The sequence below is a fragment of the Trachemys scripta genome, chromosome 6 (genome assembly GCF_013100865.1).
Source record: "Trachemys scripta elegans isolate TJP31775 chromosome 6, CAS_Tse_1.0, whole genome shotgun sequence".
NCBI classification, from domain to species: Eukaryota; Metazoa; Chordata; order Testudines; family Emydidae; genus Trachemys; species Trachemys scripta.
In genome coordinates, this window is record NC_048303.1 from 45369169 (window position 1) to 45389270 (window position 20102).

Consider the following 20102-nt stretch of genomic DNA (forward strand, 5'->3'; position numbering starts at 1 on the left):
GGAAATATTCCAGTAATGCCTGAGAAGAGTTGGGGATGGGAGGAGGGATAGTTCAGTGGTTTGAGCATTGGCCTGCTAAACCCAGGGTTGTGAGTTCAATCCTTGAGGGAGCCATTTAGGGAACTGGGGTAAAAATCTGTCTGGGGATTGGTCCTGCTTTGAGCAGGGGGTTGGACTAGATGACTTCCTGAGGTCCCTTCCAACCCTCATATTCTATGATTCAGATAACAGAAGAAAGTTGAAAGGTTAGTAACCAAAAATACAGGTGTCAGTGGGGAATAAGTGGACAGTTTATTGATTATAAGCAGCCCAGAGGCATTTAAAATAAGATTTCCAGTCATTTTGGAGCAATCATCAAGCCAAATCCTTACTCAAAAGCTCATTTTGTAAAGAAGAAACTGTTTACAGATGTCTTTACAATTCAAAGACTCAGTAGCATTTGAGGAGTTTAAAAGTGCAGACAATTGCCCTATGCTATTTATTATTATTTTGTTATTAAACGTTTGTACAGTGTTGTGACTGTGTATGGTGATTTGCAAAGAGAAAGTCCCTGTGTTGAGCATCTTAGAATCTATTAGATTCCTTGGCCACTTTCAGCCTCCTCCTAGGCAGGTTCTGGTTGTACCGCTGGTGTAAGTGGCCTCAGGAGAATCCTCTGGTGGGGGAGAACCAGCACTGGAAAAAAACTCAGTGCACTACTAGCCTTCTTCAGTATTAATACCACAGAGTGCATCCTGCAAATGATTCAGTCATTACCTATTGAAGTCAATGGGAGCTGGATCCAGCCTCAAGTTCTGAAATCACAGAACTTGTCAGATTGGGTGGTGGGGTGTCAACAGCCTCGTAGACTCAGAGGTGTAAATATCAGGGAAATCCCAGCATACAGGACAGCTTCCCCAGACTGTTAGCCTCTCTTGCTATCTATTTTGGTTCTGAGAAAGACAAGTCCATGGCAATGGTGGGTAATTTGCATGCCTGATTTTAGTTTTTCTAGCTTTGTTATGCACTGAGATATACGTACAGTGACTCACAATTGCACATATTTGAATATGAGTCATACAGCCAACCAATCACTACTATATACGCACCTGAAAAGGATACTTGTGATACATAAAACATTGGGGGCCAAATTGTGACCTGTGGCATGTGTCCATGCTGGGCTATCCAAGGGTCACAGTGCAGGGGGAGAGCATTCCCTGCTGGGCCTCTACTTCCTTTCCCAGGCATGTGGGCAAGGAGTGGGTGGAGCATTGGCTCCATCCCTCTCCCATGCCAGTCATTGCAGCTGAACTGGAGGAAGCAGCAAACTCTGTCTCAGTTATGTGCTGACCTTTTGTCAGGATCTTGCTCACTCCCCAGTCTAGCTCCTTGTGAACACTCACTTTAAACAACAACTTGTACTATAATTCTTAGGCAGCCATGAAGTAATGTCATGAAGTAATGCTAAAATCTTTAACATTGGGTCAAATTCATCCTTGGTGTAATGCAATTAATTTTAGCAAATTTATACCCAGGATAGATTTGGCCCAATCTCAGTCACATTGCACAAAGCTGAGACAAAGCCGGGTAGCATACTCAGTTCTTTTCAGACTTGACTTGTCCCGTAACAGGTTTTTTTGAGGGGTGGAAATATATTATAGACTTGTAGACTTTAAGGCCAGAAGGGACCATTATGATCATCTAGTCTGACCTCCAGCACATTGCAGGTCATAGAACCTCACCCACTCACTCTTGTAATATACTTTTAACCTCTGGCTGAGTTACTGAAGTCCTCAAATAATGATTATATTGTATCCCTGATTTTCTTAGTTAAGTCTAGGAAACAGAATTTCTCTCAATTTCTTGTGAAACAGAGAGATTATCTTTATGCTACTTAACATTCCTTCAACTCTAGACTAAGAAAAAACGTGAGTGAGGAATTAAAATGAATCTTAATATAAGGACTTTTAAATAGTGCATGTTATACAAAGGAAATTCTGAAGACTGATTCATACTGCACCCTTAAGTCTCCATTATGAGATACGTCTGCTATAAGATTTCTCTGTTATGAAATGCAAATCTGTTTCCATCCTGTGGTAACACTGAAGACAATTGAGTCATATGGATGTAATGGAAGGTAGAATTTGGCCCAATATCTTTGCAGTTCAGATTTCATTATAAATAAAAAATGTTCAGCTTCCAAGAGCAGCCTCCTAGTAATTATAAAATTTTATACAGCATATACTACTGTATGTGTGTATGAAAGATGTACTGTTTATTTTTCTGGCACAGAGTTAACTTTAAAAAGAGATTACTTAATTGAAGAAAACATTTCTTGACATGCAGAATCAACATTTGAACCAAATCTCCTCCTTTTGCTTAAAGAGAGGATGAGTGCATTCTAGCCTGTTTAATCCATGCAACTCTCAGTGAATTCATTTTAAATCACTGAGACATTTGGTTGGTAAAACAAAATGTAGCATAGCGTGAAACAGCTTGCCATCAATTAAACAGTTTTGCTAAGGCAGATTGCTTTGGTAATCATTTTTATCTTGCAGGACCTTAAATAACTCCCTTAGATACCTTCTATGCATGCAATGTCTTTTTCTCTGTATATCTGTGACTGGCTGTTACTGAACATACTTTGTTTTCTGGGTGGTTCAGATACTTTTATTATTATTCTTTTATGCTTTCTTTGGTGGTGGGGGATTAAGAATATTATGTAAGTTTACTAACATTTCTATTTGTATCAGCATTCTTCAAACTGGAACTACAGTGGGGCTGCCCAACTGTTAATATTTGACATTAAATGATGCTTTCTGAATATTGAATTGAGTCCTTTAATAGCCACATTATTAAAATTGGAGGCCTGAGGTATTATTGTATTTGTTAAGCACAATATATTTAATACAGTACAAAACAAAGATAAAGACAGTCCCTGTTTAAGGAATTTGCCTTCTAAGGCCTGCCTCAACACTGTTAGAGACTTACACATGTGCTTAACTTTATATGTGAGTACCCCTGGTGAAGCCAATGGAACTGCCCACATGTCTAAAAGTCTTTGAAGGAGTGGAGCCTAAAAGACAGACACAGTAGACAAGATGCATTAGAGCAGTGGTTCTCAAGGAGGGGTCAGGGGCCCCGAGTATGTTTCAGGGGGTCCACCAAGCAGGACCAGCATTAGATTTGCTGTGGCCCAGGGCAGAAAGCCGAAGCCCAACCGCATGGGGCTGAAATCTGGAGTTCCAAGCCCTGCCACCCAGGGCTGAAGCTGAAGCCTGAGCAATTTAGCTTCACAGGGCCCCCTGTGGCATGGGGCCCCAGGCAATTGCCTTGCTTGCTACCCCCTATCACTGGCCCCGCCTTTTATATGCAGAAAAACAATTGTTGTGGCACAGGTGGGTTGTTTTTATAGCATGTCGTGGGGCCTCAGAAAGAAAAAGGTTGAGAACCCCTGCATTAGAGAATCGGAGTACCTTGAGCCAAAATTTTCAAATTGGCAACGAAAATCCAGAATTAGGCACCTATATAAGTGACCTAACCCGTGGCTCTCATTGACTTCAATAGGATTTAGATGCCTAACATATGGCCACATTTTAAAATCATGATCTTAGATTTTTGTAACTGAATGAATTACTTTTATCCTCTGTGCTTATCTCTCTCTTTTCTCCTCTCATGTACGCTTGGGGTGCAGAAGGCACATGCACAAAAATGTGCATGCAATTGCATGCCAGGCGATTGCTGGAGCCAAAAGATTGGATAGGGAACATAGCAGCATGAGCAAGAGACTGCAGGGTCCAGAGTCAGGGACAGACCAATGTAGGAGACCGCTGGCTTGGATGAGATGACTAATATCACAATCCATTTTATAAAGTTTTTTTTTTTTTAATAGGCCTCATTAAGCATGAAGCATATTTTGACTTTTACAAATAATTTTTGGTAGTTATTTATGTAGAAAAATGAGTATTAAACCCTTTCATTTTATTGTATTGATTGGGTTTTTGTATTCCCATCTTCCAAACAGCCAAACTACATCAATAACTTTGCCTGCACACACACACACACACTCTCTCTCTCTCTCAGATATGCCAAGTTAGAGGCTGACAAAATATTTTGCTAAAATTATGAGCAATTGAAAAAAAGGGGGATTTTTTATTGGAACTCTTCAACCGTTAGTATGGCATCACTAGTACAGAACTATAATTCATATGCATTAAGGGAGGTCAAATGGGTTCAGAAACAGTCAGGTATTCTAGGCACAAAAGGGAGTAGTTGGCTACATTACAAATGGTACCCCATTGTGGCAAAATAGTGGAGGCTTAATCTTCAATGGTACATTTATTTTCCTGTTTAAACTTCACGCCAGGCCATTAATATTCTTTTATTGTAGCTTATGATAGGTTAATTTCCTCATGTTTCCTTTTCTCCTTGAAGATTCCATATAGTTTCTGCAGCCCAGAGACTAAAGTTAAATTTACTGACAGAAACATTAAAATGTTTTACTATGTGAACTCACTGAGTGTAGTACTTGCTTTACCTGTGCATAGTACATGATTTATATGGTTTCCACATCCAAATGATATAAATCACATCTGTTGCATGTTAAGCCACATTGAGCCCTCAGTAAGTCTGCTTTCAAAATGTCTTCAGTTTTCCTAGTGCATGAATATTTTCTAAAAACGCTAATATCTCTGTTATATTATATATATATATATATATATGGACTAATATTCAATTTTGAAATAACCACACCCAAAAATCACTGTAATGAGAAAAGCAAATTATAATTCATGTTAGTTATAGTGTAGAAGTACAAAAAGGAATTGTAGAACACCTCCTGCCACCCTTGTTATTCAGAACCCAACATCATTGGTTTTGGCTTATAAACTCCTATCCTCAAACATTCAAGTCAAGCTTTAGAAACCTGCATTTGATTTATAACCATAAAACGTAGGATTTGCCAAGTTGGACCAGACCCATATCTTGCTCCTGGCAATCGTCGATACTTGATGCTTCAGAGTAAGGTAAATCCTCTTCCACACACCCATAATCCACCTGGTTGACTGACGAATTCTGTACATGTGGATGGAGGGTTCCTTCCTGACTCCTTCTCTGATCATCATGTGCCCTGAAACACAATGCTTGGATTATTTTAACTATGTGGTTTTAAGAGAGGATATACAATTTTAGCACAATGTAATAATTGTATAACAGTGAAGTTTATAAGATTTTATTGTGGCTCGCGTTTCTAAATAACACAATAAGCCATGGCAGGCTGCACTGAGAGAGCTTTGTATCTGTGCCTCCCAGGGCACCAGTTCTGCAATGAAATCCATGTGGGTGGACCCTTGTGCTAATGCTTAGCTCTGCTGAGGCCAATGCACAAACATAAGGCTCCAGCCCTGTGGCTGAGAGTACAACTAAGGAATAAGGGAATTTTGCCAACAAAAGCAGTTTATTTACTTTGTAACAATGAAGGTTTCAGACCACGAAGCATCTCAAGGATAGTACTTATTTTACACACAGTATACATGCCTTCATATAGGCTCAAGCAGACTGTGTTCTAGGGGTGGGACATATCACACCTCTGTTGCCTCTTCCAAAGAAAACATCTTATATGGCGGCTGCTTACTTCCTCCAAACTGTTCCCTAGTACAGGTTTGCCAATTTATAGGAATTGTATTCCCATCAGGCCTTTTGGAGGGGATGGCCCTTTAAAGCTGGCAAAGTTTTAAAGTCCTTAAAATGGCCATTTTATAAGTAGGTGTGGTCTGCTAGGTCTTCCTCTCCTCCATCTGGTAAGTGGCCTTAATCCTTATGATGATTCCTTATCTTGTTCCTGAGGAGATAGCCCATTGTCACAGGGGATTTCAAGGTTTTTCATAGTGAGGAACACATCTTAATAGAGCAGGGGTGGGCAGACATTTTAATCTGGCCCTCAATCTCCCACCGGGGAGCAGGGTCCAGATTGCCCTGCTCCAACGCTCCAGCTGGGCAGCAGGGTCAGGGGCTTGCCTCGCTCTGCACGTGCCGTGGCACCGCACGGCTCCCAGAAGCAGTGGCATGTCCACACTCCGGCTTCTACGTGTAGGGGTAGCCAGGGGGCTCTGCAAGCTGCCCTTGCCCCAAGTGCCACACCTGCAGCTCCTATTGGCCTGGCACCATGGCCAATGGAAGTTGCAGGGGCAGCACCTGTGGACGGGGCGGTGCACAGAGCTGCCTGGCTGCCCCTACGCATAGAAGCTGGAGGGGGATATGCTGCTGCTTCTGGGAGATGCTTGAGGGACTCGCCACCTGGAGCCTGCACCCCTGACCCCTTCCTGTTCCCCAACCCTCTGCCCCAGCCCTGATCCTTCTCCCGCCCTCCGAACCCCTCAGTTCCAGCCTGGAGCACCCTCCTGCACCCCCAACCCCTCATCCCCAGCCCCACCCAGAGCCTGCACCCCCAGTCAGACCCTCCTCCCTGCACTCCAATCCCCTGCTGCAGCCTGGAGCCCCCTCCTGTACCCTGAACTCCTCATTTTTGGTCCTACCCCAGAGCCCACACCCCCAGCCAGAGCCCTCACTCCCTCCTGCACCCCAATCCCCAATTTCATGAGCATTCATGGCCTGCCATACAATTTCCATACACAGATGTGGCTCTCGGGCCAAAAAGTTTTCCCACCCGTGTAATAGAGGCTGCCTTGTTCCCTTATCCCCGGACATTCCTCTCCTGCTGATATCTGACAACTCTAGCTCCACTAGTGGTTACAGTCCCAGAGGGTGGCTCCTATCTCATTTTCTCTTCTTATAGAGTACTAGGCACTAAGTTCTTCTTTACAATAAAGAACCAGGAGGCCTGTAGAAGCAGCTGGAAACATAGAGGAAAGCAAGCACCATGTGGTCAGCCAACTCCCATCAACCACCAGCAAATGATCAGGAAACATCAGCGGACCCAGATAACAGTTTAGGAATTGCTGGGCTAATGCACTGTGAAATGCGGTCTAGTAATCAGAGCTGAGGAATAGGACCAGGAACTCCCAAGTTATAATCCTTGTTTTTTCACCTTCTGCTTCTTCTGTAAAATGGAGATATTAATTTATTTACCTGCCTGACAGGAGGCTTTGGGGATTGCTTAGTTAATGTTTGTACAGTGCCCTGAAGATGAAAAGTAGTAAATGTTCTGAGAGTCCCTTTCACATGATGGTCCCAAGGTGCTTCGTCAGGAAAAAGGCATTTTCAGTTCATATTTATGGTGTAAGAACAATATATAGTCCCTGGGAATCCTCCACTCTACAGGTACATTTCTGCTCTTTTTTCCTTTCATCCAGCATATGTTTAATAACTTTAAGACATCAGTGGTTTTTATTTTTATCATCATTATGACAGAAATTCATAGCAAACATATATTAACTTATTAAAAAAAACAACATCAATTCATAGTGTTTTGATTAGAAAGATAAATGCTAAAAGGCATCTTGAGGAAAAAAAGAAATTTAATACAAATCTGATGTAGTGTATGAATCTCATGCAGTAAGTGTTGTTGCTCAGACTACCAGTGGTTTATGCAGCAGTAATGAGAACTCTATCTATGCTTTTACAAAGCACCCATCACAATATTTGGTAGCCTTTAAGTGTTGAGGAAAAGGTTTCTCTCTTGCTACCTCACATTGGTTGGAACTTTTTTCTACCCTGCACTTGGAACACAGAACATCTGAATAGTTCAGCAGCAACCATTGGCCTAATCCTGCAGTGTCCTGAGTACCCTCAACTCCCATTGGCTTCACCTGAAGTGGAGGACTCTCAGCCTTTGGCTGGATTCAGGCTTTTCTCTTCTTATAGAGTACTAGGCACTAAGTTCTTCTTTACAATAAAGAACCAGGAGGCCTATAGAAGCAGCTGGAAACATAAGAACACTCCTAGGATTTTTATGCTCTTTATCCTTAAGTTGCAACCTTCCCCATTCAGTGTCTGTAGCCACTCATTTTGATCACTTTCTACATTTAGGGCAAACAGCTTCCTCTGAGAGTGACAATACCATCCAACTGCTATTGCCTTCTCTTCACAGAAGGTAAATAGGTCACAACTGCAAAGTACTCACACTCCAGTTTGGTCTGTAAGGGTTTCAGGGCTCCAGTTCCAAACTCAGTTTGAGTGACTGCAACAGTGAGCTAACTAAGTTTTCTAGCCCTTTGTTTGTAGTTCAGTCATTCTTTGCATGCAGTTCTCACTGTACAAAGCTTTAGCTGCAGGGAATATAACAAACAGCATATCCAAGAAACAGAAAGACACTTGTCTGATTGTTTAGAGGAACAGATGTAAAATGTTAGAAACAACAACAAACTACACCTGCGGCAACATGTTTCAGTACAGATGGGTACCCCAGTTAAGACGTTAGAGACAAAGGCATGTTTTTTTTCTAAGTATCTGGAATTTGATTACAAAGCCCCCTTTCTGATTTTGCCAAATTACCCATTGTCCCATATTGTTTCTGCAAGACCACAATTATAATATGACTTATTGGAAGAAATAAGAGGCCTGGTGTACTCCAATGAAGATAAAGGCTGTAAACTGTATTTTATAGACAAGCAATTTTTGTCATGCAACCGCCCATGGCTCTTTCAAAGTAAACAGGAAAAAAAGTAACACTGTATTTGAATTGTATTTAACGAAAAAGCAGATTCAGCAAGTCATTGAATTGTCCAAAACAAGCACTTACTCCTTGAATACTAGCTCTACTAAACCCACCGATCTAATTTAGCTTTAACTACCTCATAATACCTGAGAACAGTTTGCCCATCTGACTCAGTAATGAGGTTGGAGAGGTAGATGCCCAGTAGAAACCTCTCAGTTCACTGATGTTTGCATCATCTTATCAGAGATTTGCCTTTATAGCTTTCCTGTTTTAACCCAGGTCATAAACACTGTAACCATTAACAGGTTTCACTGTTCAGAATACACAAATGTGCTCATAAATGGAAGTGCAAGATGCTGATCTGTAATTTCAGGCCAGTAACCAGGCCTATAAAATTGGGAGTATGGGGAGGTTGAGGAGGGAAGAATGAGGGATGTTCTTATCACTTATGAAATACAGACTTCCAGTGACTCCTTTTTCAGCTGTAAATTTTTTTAAAAAGTCCTTAAAAACGGGGGGAGAGAGGTCTTTTCAGAGTCCCAAGGTTCCTAACCCCCCACTGCTTCTCCTTCAGCCCTCAACTCTGGGTCAGATTGACCATCGCTTTAGTAAAGAAGGGCTGGATACAGCTTTCTCCAAACTTGTTGATACAGCTCCTGAGTTGGTCAAACAGGCAGCTCAAAAACATTGTAAATTGTCCCTTCCTTGCTGGGGCACGGAAAGCATGTTGTGCCTGCAGCGCTCCCAGTCTTGCAAATCTGAGCGGAAATGACCAAGCTAGAGTCAGACTTCCCCTCCTCCCCAGTCATGTGTTACCTCTAATTGCTGAGCTGGTTCCCAGAATTAATCTTTGAGTTTTCAGGAAGGGAGGGGGAGAGAGCGTGATCTATATGTGTACACACCTTAGTTTAGTCCTGAATTATAGCTTTGGATGTGCCTAGGAAGTGATTAGTGGATACATCCAGTGGCTACCAAATCTAGCTTGGAATAGGTTCTTTGGACTTCAACTTTTTGACATTCCAGAACCATTGCTTAAATATCACACCAAAGAATTGGTGGATGCAGAGGAGGCATGGACCCTTCCTCCACAGCCACGTGACATCAAATAAATTCAACATTGGAGAGAACATTTTCAAAAACTCTTAGTTTAAGTGGCCAGAGAGACATCTAAGTGAATACCTAAGTAGAAAATGGGACGTAAGCAATTTTCAGAGGGGTGCGTAAACCCATGCAAGTATTGTCTGAGTACAGGGTGGTTGTGTCTAATATGTGGGTGCTACGAGTGTGGTCAAAGATGGGGGCACCTGAGGACACTTAGGTGGTTGAAAGCTAGAGGTGGTCAGCTAATGCTGGAGTTGAAAGGTACTGGATTGCATGGCCCTTTGGTGCCCAGTCAGTGCTGGAGAAGTTGCTCATGGAGAACATCTGAGGCTTTTTGCTCATACAGAGAAAGGTTAAAGGAACCCTGGCTGAGTGAGTCTGAGGCACGTGTGAATTTGATTTTAAATGGTGTGGGGATTAAAGGAAAATGCAAAGGTCTGAAGTGCAGTGGTGAGGGTGGGGTGTATGTGCTTCTTATTTTGTTTGCAGCTTTTTGGTGGGCAGTTCTGAGCTGGACTAATATTGTGCCCTCCCCAGCTGGGTGCTGAAACAGGCATTTACTACACTTAATGAATGGGCAGGGGCACTGGCCTATGTTTGGCGAACTTGGGCTGAAGGACAGAGTCTCAGACAGATTAATCTGTGGGAGCACCCAACTGTATGGGTTGCCACCCCTAGAACATGGGACAGGCAAACTGGGATCCCTGTGCATGGGAGGTCTGTCAGTGATGCTGTTCTGGAGCCACTGTGGTGCTCAAGGCCACCCCCCTCTGATTCTCTGCATTTGTGTGAACCTCAGTTAACAATTCTGAGTGCCATCTCTTGGGCTTCCTATGAACTGCAGCCTGATTCACTATGCAGCCCTGCCTCATTCAATGTCCGTCCTGTGCACTGAAGACGACAGGTCCAATGGCAAAAATAGTGTGCAATAATGTAACTTAAGGGTTCTGATAAGCCATATGCACAAGGGAGCAGCATTACGATTATGTGGCCACTTCCTACATTTTAAGTGCTTGACTTTCCAACCCTAGTAATCTTCTTTTAACACAGGTTGTATTTGGATGGGTTATTCATTACTCTTGAGTTCTCTTTACAAATGGAACACCACAGGACTCATTGTCTCCAGTGCAAAGAAGCACAAGAGGAAAAGGAGGCACCAATGTGTTAGTTTTCTGAATAGCTTTCCCAAGCCACAATTTTAATAATCAGATTTATTTCGTGTGGGATTCCAATACGAGTAAAGAATGGGGAAAAATGCCCCCAGAAAGATCATACTCGGCTGTACAATGTTTCCACAATATCAGGAGAAAAACCCAGCACAAAAGCTAATAATCGTACTTCAATCTCTAATATGCTTTAGAGAAAAAACCCAGTGGTTACCAAATCCAACTTGGAATAGTTCCTTTGGCCTTCAACTGTCTGTCATTCAGGAACTGCTGTTTACATATTTCACCAAATAATTTGAGTTTGTCTAAACTGGCCTCTTTCCAGATTTATGATGACAAAAGTATTTTAAGTTGGCTGTTTTCTGAGCATTTGCTTTTTAAAATATATTTGGGTCAGACCCTGAGCTGCTGTGAGTCAGCATAGCTTCATTGACTTGAATGGGCTTTGCTCAGTGCTTCATTTGTAATGAAAGAGATGCCAGGACTCAAGCAATTTTTTTTTACTTTTATAACTGACATGCCAAGCCCAGAGGTGACGGAGCTATGAACCAGGAGCTACAGAAGCTCCCTAAAAGCGGGCAGGTCACCGGTACCCAAACCAAGGCCTTGTCTCTTCTCCCCAAGGCCCCACCCCTCTGCTCACTCGCTCCTCTCTCCCCTGTCGCTCATCCTTACAGCTGGTAAGAAGTGGTTATGCCCTCCCACTTTTAAAAGCAATGGGGCCATCGCCCCCTGCCCAGCCCTGTTCCAGCGCCCCTGCTATGAACTGCCAAGTTTAGAGGTGCTGGGGCTCAGCCCTACTACAAATTAAGCACTGGGTTTGTCAGTTTACATCAGAGGATCTGGTCCACTGATATTTCTCTTGGCCTTGTGTGAGGTTTCAAGTGTAATGGATGCCATTCACCATATCCAGGTTCAGCCACTTGACTAACAGCTCATGTAATTTTAATAAGCATGTGTGTATGTCTTAAAAAAGCTGCATTTTTAACTTATTGTTGTGGGGTTTGCATAATGTGTAAATGGCCAGGCTAAGACTTACCTGCATTACATGAGATGTTTGTTCAGGGTATGTTATATTGCACATTCACAACTCACCACCAGAATTACAGGCATCTTTATCTCCAGCACCCCCTTCTTCTAGGCCATCTGCCTGTGTGCAATTCAGCCCTCCAGCTGAGAAGCATCTAGTTCAGATCACTTTTGAGGTAACAAAAACCCAAACTAATATCCAAAGTCTGTCAGCAAATCAGCCCTGCCTGTGGGCTCTGTCTTCAATCTCCTTTCTCAGCTAGTCCAGAGTATTCTCCCTGAACTCTGATATTGAGTGCTGGCCCCTCAGACTGTCTTCCTGAAGTGTCTGGGTATTTTCCCTCTAGCCCCTTCACAGGAGTCCCCCTAGTCCCTGTGATTCCTCCTCTGACTGAACTCTCAACTCTGGGCCTCATAATTAGCCTATCACCTGGAGTGAATGTGGCTCTTTAACCATTTCTAGCCCATGATGGAGTTTTACTCTATCACAAGGTAGTAGCAGAAGTAACTTAGTAGAAGCAACTTCTGTGGGAGTGGGGCCTTTTTAGCTCCAAATGAAGAAAAAAACATCTGTCTACTGTAAAACATCCAGTGCAATCCTATCTAGTGTTATTTTCTATAGCATCTGACACACCAGTGACTAGAAGTACCCTTTCCTGAGCGGCTTTAAAGCAGCGGCAGAGCGAAGTAATAAACACTAACAGTGGGAGAGAGCAGTTAGGAGCTAAAGGTAAGGAAAGAAAGACCATCTCAGCTGCATTTTAAACTGAGATGGACAGTCAGCGCAGCAGGGAGAACCCAGAAGGTGTCCAAGGCTGCAGAGAAAAAGGATTTTGGATGGAAAGACTAGAGTTGAGGGAATTGTTTGGAACTAATGATTTATTCAAGGAGCTTATAAGTCTCCCCTCTTCTGTTGGTGAATTGTTCATAAGCCTGCCACAATTTTTTCTCCAGTTCATCCATTGCTCACGGGTACTTTCAGAATACCTGTGGGAAACAGACTGAGTGTCTGCACAGCTTTTGGGGACTAAACTAGAAGACCGCCTCCTCCTTGTAGGGTTGCAAAAGAAGTAGCAGTCTCTACTCTCTTCCACCTTCCCCTGCAGGAAGCTGAACACTGAAAAGGAGGAGGAGAGCAGTGGGAGAAGGGAGCAGGGCCATATTACTGTACTTCCTCCATACCTCCTGCAGAATGGAACCAGCACAATGGTGGGGAGCATTCTGTGCCAGGCTAATGCCTGGGGTAAATGTTCACCACACACAGGGAGAAGCATCTGAGGCAGAATTTCCTTAGTTCCTCCTGTGTGGCCCTTCCCCACTCCCTATTCTGGGTTTATGGCTAAATGCCACAGTCTAGCCCAGAGTCTATAGATGGTTTGCAAGAGATTCAATGAGGAAACTCTGTATTTAAAATTTGAAATGTGTTGGTAATTTTGGTTGGCCACATGGTATCACTTCTGTTATCTGATTGGATGAGCATAGCTCTTAGAATTGGGTTTCTGGCATGAATACTCATATTGATGCATTCAAAATTCCCTCTGTGAATGTTCTGACAATTATCCTCGAAATGTGCTGCTTCCATGACCATTCCTGCTAGTCAGTTCATTCACAATAGCCTAATGCCAAAGGTGTGTGAACACAGCTGAAGTAAATTCATTTTTGTATTCAAGTAAATTGTACTAGAATATTTTTCAAGGAATACACTTAGCTCCTGGAGGGACATAAGGAGCAGATTGCTGAATGATCAGGAGCAAAGAAAGGAGCAGAGAAAGAAAGAGAGACTACAGGAGAGAGCTCTCTGTGGAGAGCTTTAATAACAAAAAAGGACAGTTTTGAACTAGGAGCCTATAGGATTGTTTGAGGCTGAAGTGAATGTTGTTTTTTGACACTTGCAAAAGAAACAGCAACAGAATCCTGCACATGCAGAAGAGGCCACACAGAAGAAAGCTGCGATAGTCCAGGTTACAGCAGATGAAGGATTCCAGGACAGGTCCAGCCTGTGGAGTACAAGTAGAATGTGCAGAGGTAGCAGCAGGCAGACCTGCCAACTTGGGAGATGTGGAAGGAGGAGGATTCCAAATGAGAGACTGTGCCAAGTTAACTGTCAATGGAGGTAAATCACAGGAGAGAAGAGGTGGAGAGTGAAGCAGCTCAAAATTCAAAGTGAAACTCTGTAGAAGTGGCAAGATTGGCCTGGTTTCAGGTTGAAAGCATGGCCTGGAAACATATATTGTCCTACAGGTGCAGAAAGGGTTTGCAAACCAGACCTGAGCTTTGGGTTTGTGAGCAAACACAAACTAAGCAAACATTATTTTGGGGGAGATTGGGGTTTCATAGCAAAAGTTTCTCCTGGCTGTTAGTGGTGGAGTGTGGAGAATTGGGTTCTCTTGGTTCCAAGTGCTTTCCTGGACAGGTTTCCCTTGATCCTCTAACCCAACCCTCTATTTATATTAGACCCCTTGTGCCTATGCATTCTCTATTTAAGAAACTCATGCATTCTGCTTTGTTCTGAACCGCTGGGGGTCTTTCAGCAGAGTACTCACATTGTGTCAGTTGTGGTACAAAACAGAAGTGTATGCTGCATTTTGTCCAGCTTGGATTCTCTCATATTGAGACAGCTAGAGCCATTGGCAGCTACTTTTTCTAGTCACCCTCCTTTGCATCCCGAAGGGGGACATTTAAAGAATCTGAGCAGGCAAAGAGAGGGGAGAGAATGATGATTAGAGGCATCTGAAGGGGGGAGTGAGGAATTAGGAACTGTACCCTTTGAAAATTTGCGTGAGGCTTCTTAACGGTCCCTGACTCATTTTCCACTTGGCTGCTTTATGACTGAACTGTAAACTTAAAACGACATGGGCTCATTAATTTGGCAGTGACTGGCCAGATTTGGTCATTTAGCATACCCAGGAAACTATTGTTTAAGGCTGGGTCATGTCAAAGGTCAAGCTAAATATGGCTGAATCTCTGAAAGACTGAGTCTAGGAGTCCTAGAGCCTAAACCTACTCTCTAACCTCTGATTGTCCTCAGCAGTGTGACCAGCTTGGGATTGCTGGGGAACACTTTACATACAGCTGTCAAGGTACTAGCAATATTATGTCAGATTAACTTTTTTTTAAATAAAAGCTTTAATTATATCAGCCTGTCTTCACATCTGATAAACAGTGCAAAAGTGTTCACAATGTGTGCTTCAAAGGAAAGAAATCACTATGGTGCAGGGAACTATTGTGAGGAACAGTTGCTAATATGGGATGAATCCCAGTCCAAATGCTTAACATGTCAAGTGCTGCAGAATCAGTGAAATATCCTTTAGTATAGTGGTTCCCAACCAGGGGTATGTGTACCCCTGGGGGTACACAGAGATCTTCTGGGGGGTACATCAACTCATCTAGATATTTGCCTAGTTTTACAACAGGCGACATAAAAAGCACTAGCAAAGTCAGTGCAAACTAAAATTTCATACAGACAATGACTTGTTTATACCGCTCTATATACTATACACTGAAATGTAAGTACAATATTTATATTCCAATTGATTTATTTTATAATTATATGGTAAAAATGAGAAAGGAAGCAATTTTTCAGTGATAGTGTGCTGTGACACTTTTGTATTTTTATGTCAAATTTTGTAAGCAAGTAGTTTTTAAGTGGGGGTATGTAAGACAAATCAGATTCCTGAAAGGGGTACAGTAGTCTGGAAAGATTGAGAGCCACTGCTTTAGTACATTGGGTTGTTGCATTGGTTTGGTTTAGACCGTGGATTGTTAGTCCTCGTGTTGTCAAAAAAATGAACTTCCTGACAATCAACCAGATCTCATGACTGAAGGCTGAAGGAGTTCTCTCCGAGCTTAATTTTCATATATCCTCACAACAACTGCAGCTTGAGTAACATACAAACACATATACCTCTTTCAGACATAAAAAGGGGATGAGAAAAAAATGGAGTCCTACAAAAGCCAGGGGCTTTCCCTCTCTCCCCCTTCCTCTTTCACGTCTGGCAGAAGAGATGTTCTTCGTGTCTTTTGTATTATATTTGCTTCCACTTTCCCTTGTATTGACCCTGCTATAAAGGATGACAACCTGGCGCAAACCTCTCTCTTGCCTAGAGCTGCCCCTCAGTCAGGCAGGGGACTTGGGAAAAAAATGCTTTCCCTGGCTGGTCCATTCCTGACCAGGACATCTACATCTGAAAATAATACCTCTACTATTTATGCACGTGGTCCTGTCATGACCTCGTCTACTAGGATAGATTAACCAAATTTCTCCAATGTTTTCTTTTCTCCCCGATGGCTGCTATTGACATTGCTGTGTGATGAAGGCTTTCGAAAGAGCTAAACATGTATCAGCACGGGAAACTTGCCATGCTTGAACTTTGGGGTAGCTTGCTATTCTGAGAGCTTTCAAATGTGATTTCTTCCTTTTTAGATGAAGTCATACAAAAGCAAGAAGGACAAATAACTAGACGGGCATTTCCTCCCTTGTAAGCAGTAATCCTAATGAATTTCACAGAAGGCAGTTCACAGTTCTTGGGTGTCGAAATTTAAGATTACTTTATGAGTGCCAAAGAAAAACATTGGAAAATTTTTTGCAGGTTTACAATGCAACGAAAAATGGTCACACCGATTTTTCATTTCCGGCATTTTAAAGTTCAAAGACAAAAACAAATTATAAAACCCCAACCCAAAACACATCCCATTTTTAACAAACTCATATTCTTTTGCAACTGTTCTTTTAGGTCTGACATATAAATTTCTTGCCATCCTGGTTAGCCATTCAAATGAAACTCTTTTCATGTCAAGGACAAGCTCATTCCCCTTTTCAGTTCTGGAACATTCTGTTTTTTCCCCCCTTGGTTTCCAATTATTTTTTACTTTATATTTCTACGTTTTTTTTTAAGGAATTGCACATAGGATTGATTAATTTTAGCAAGTTTCCTAAAAATGACTTAGCCCCTTTATGCCTTAAGGTGAAATTTTGTGACATTTAGCAGCAAAGAAAACTATTTCCTCTCCCATTCAAAGCTAACCATGTTTAATTGGCCTAGAAGTCTGTTGTAGTTTGCGAAAATGTTTGTGATATCCCATATGTTTTTTCATCTAGCCATTCAAGTGAGTCTGTGTTTATCTTCTTGTCGAGAAAATTGGTTTACATGTACAGTGATTCTTGATATGACAAAGTATTCCCTTGAACTAATGCTCTGGATCATATAGGCTTTGTATTGTTAGTAACCCTTTGTTATGTATGTCAAAAGAAATTTATGTAGACTTAATGGTAAATTTCATAAAGGAAATTAGATCTTAAGTTTATCATAACTATTTGGAAATCAAGTAATATCTGTTGATAACACACACACACTCAACTGAGAGTGAAGAGCATTTGGCATACTTAATGGGAACTATTTGTTAGCTTTAGTGTATAGTTTTCTATCTTTAGACTTTTGGTTGAAATTAAATTTTTCTTACAACATGCAATCTCCTAGTGCTATAAGCTGCTATTTGCATTTTCCCCTGCAGATCATTAAGCGGCTAAGATTTTAGGGTGACAAGCAATATATTTTGTAAAACAACAGGGATTTAAGATGCAGACATGTACAGATGTTGTGTTTTCCATACGTTTTTGTGGTCAGATAGCAATGTTTGAAGATGTATGTGTGAGGTCATTTGAATGCACTTAGAGATGGGGGCTTCATAGGCAGAGACCATCTGGCGATCAGATGTGGACTGCAGGTAGACCGATTTGTTTTTAACTGGAGTCACTGAGAAATGGAAATGTCAAGTACCCTAACACTGCAGAAAAATGATAATCGCTAGCCACCCAGCACAGCATCTGTGTAACCAGGCTCACAAAAGTAATCCAGTCAGTGAAGTCTGAACTTACAGGCATTATTGTAACTTTCTTTCTTTGTGTGTGTGTAGCATGCCAAGTCCTTGCTGGAGCAGTGAGAAACAGTGATCTTAGGGTATCTGCTCATGGTGGTCCACATGAACAAAAAGACTGGTCATTGGAGAAATTATTCTAAACTCACTTAGCCTGGCGGGTCTGAAAAACTGTAATCAGACTTTGACGTGTGTAAATCCTGATCTTTTGGATGTTATTTGACTCTGGTGGTAAAGTTTTCTGGCTAACTACTCTGCTGCTAGGTTCAGTAGGGCTATGTGGAGCAGTGTAATTTGGAATATCTCTCAGCCCCCTTTCCAGGAATCCAGCTCTCAGATTTGGGTGTCAGCAAGATAGATGAGGGCATTTGACTGATGACACCGGCACCCGAGCTGTAAGAGAGAAGAGGTCTGGCTTAGTCTGTTTCAAGGTGCCAGAGACTACAGTAAAGTTGGTGGGGAGGGTGGGGAGAAATCACAGTGGAAAATAGGAATGAAGACAGTCCCATGCCCCCTGAAGACAGGGACATTCTTCCACAAGCTTTGGTGTGTTTCCAGATATAAGAATGAGTTGCCTCTGGTCTGCGTCTCAGCCTTTCTTTGAAAGGAAAAACAAAAGAACCACACACACTTATAAAAATTATCTTGATTGACAAGTAACATATAGCCTGTTTTGCATACTTTTAGTACAAAAACAAAACGTGAGGCGTAAAACATGTTGGACTTGGCCCTGACAGCATGTCCTATATTTACGGTTCATGCAAACTGGGAGTGCAGGGCACTAATAACTGGACATAGCTTTTTACCTTGAGTCATGCTAAGAATTTGTGTCATACCTTACAGTTACCAGGTCATGTTCTATCCCAGTTTCGAAGTGACCCACATCATCTATTGTACTGTATAATGGAAGAGATATGGGGATTGAGGTAATAGCTTTTATTGGACCAACTTTTGTTGGTGAAAGAGACAAGATTTTGAGCTCCACAGAGCTCATCTTCAGAGCTTGTCTCTCTCACCAACAAAAGTTGGACCAATAAAAGATATGAGAGAGACAAGGTGGGCGAGGTAATATCCTGGTACCAACATGGCTACAACAACACTTCATATATGTAAAATGGCAGTTTGGTGTCCTTTGTGAAATGATTTACTGGTCACAGTCCAGTTCCCAGTGGAAACGTATTTACATGACAAAAGTCTCAGTCTGACTCCCTTGTTGGCAGTGTATTGGAAGGGGCTGGAGGCTGAACTATTCTCTCAGAGCTGAAACACATTGCCATGGCAGAGGGGAAGAAGCCTGCACAGTCAAGCAGTGAGTGAACTGGGGCTAAGGCAAGCTCTCTCCCCCACCATGCCAGCTGGGCATGCCCTTTCCCTTCGCATAGACTTACAAAGGAACTGTCCTCTTAGCTGCAAGGGAGGGAGGGGCAAACTTGTTTACTCTCCTTCTCACTCCCCTTGGCTGGCTGGAAGGAGAAGCCTTTGTGAATCTCATACCAGCTGCTTCACCTTCTATCTCATTGCTAAAATGGAGACCAATTCACTCAGGTGGGTGCTGCAGTACATCCCTCCTAGCTTCTAGAATGGTGTCTAGCCTCCCCTCTTCCTCTCTTGGGCAATGGAGTGAGAGCTCTGCATGGCTCTTTCTGTACCCTAGTATCTTCAGTGCCTCTGGGGGGTTTGGATGCTAGAATCTCCACTCTACTTGATCCTTCGATTGGCACTCAGTTCACTCCATCCTAGACCAGGCTGAGAGAATGCAGCCCTGCTCAGTACTCAGCCCAAGACCTTTTGTGGAGGAGCTATCACTCCTGTCTGCCCTTGACCTGGCACAGGTCAAGCTCCAGTTAAAAAAATATAAATAAATTAGAGAATGGACTTGGGTTCCAGGGTCAACACCTGGAGGGCAAAGCTAGGTCTCTTGGTCTGAATCTGGGTGGGTGGCAACTGTGCCAGTTGGGTGGATAAACAAATAGTGTGTTCCTCAGAAGTGTCAATAAGGCATATTTCACTAGCACTAAATTCACTTAATACCGTAAAAATTTCCCTACGCTGGCAAATCCCCATCATTTTGTTGTGCCCCATATTGTCACCTTCAATCTTGAGAAAATAATGTTAACTGGATTATCAATTAATGAAAAAGCCATGGTTTCCTCTCTTGCAATTCAACAGATGTTACAGTGCAGAAAGTGCAGAGCAGTTCTACCATCAAAGGATTAATCTAAAGGATTTAATTGGCTGAGAGTAACTTGTAGAAAATGCTTGATAAAATGTGATTACAAGGAAGAAAAATGTGTGGACTACTGAGTCTGTCCTATGCCTGCTTTATTAAAAAGGACTCT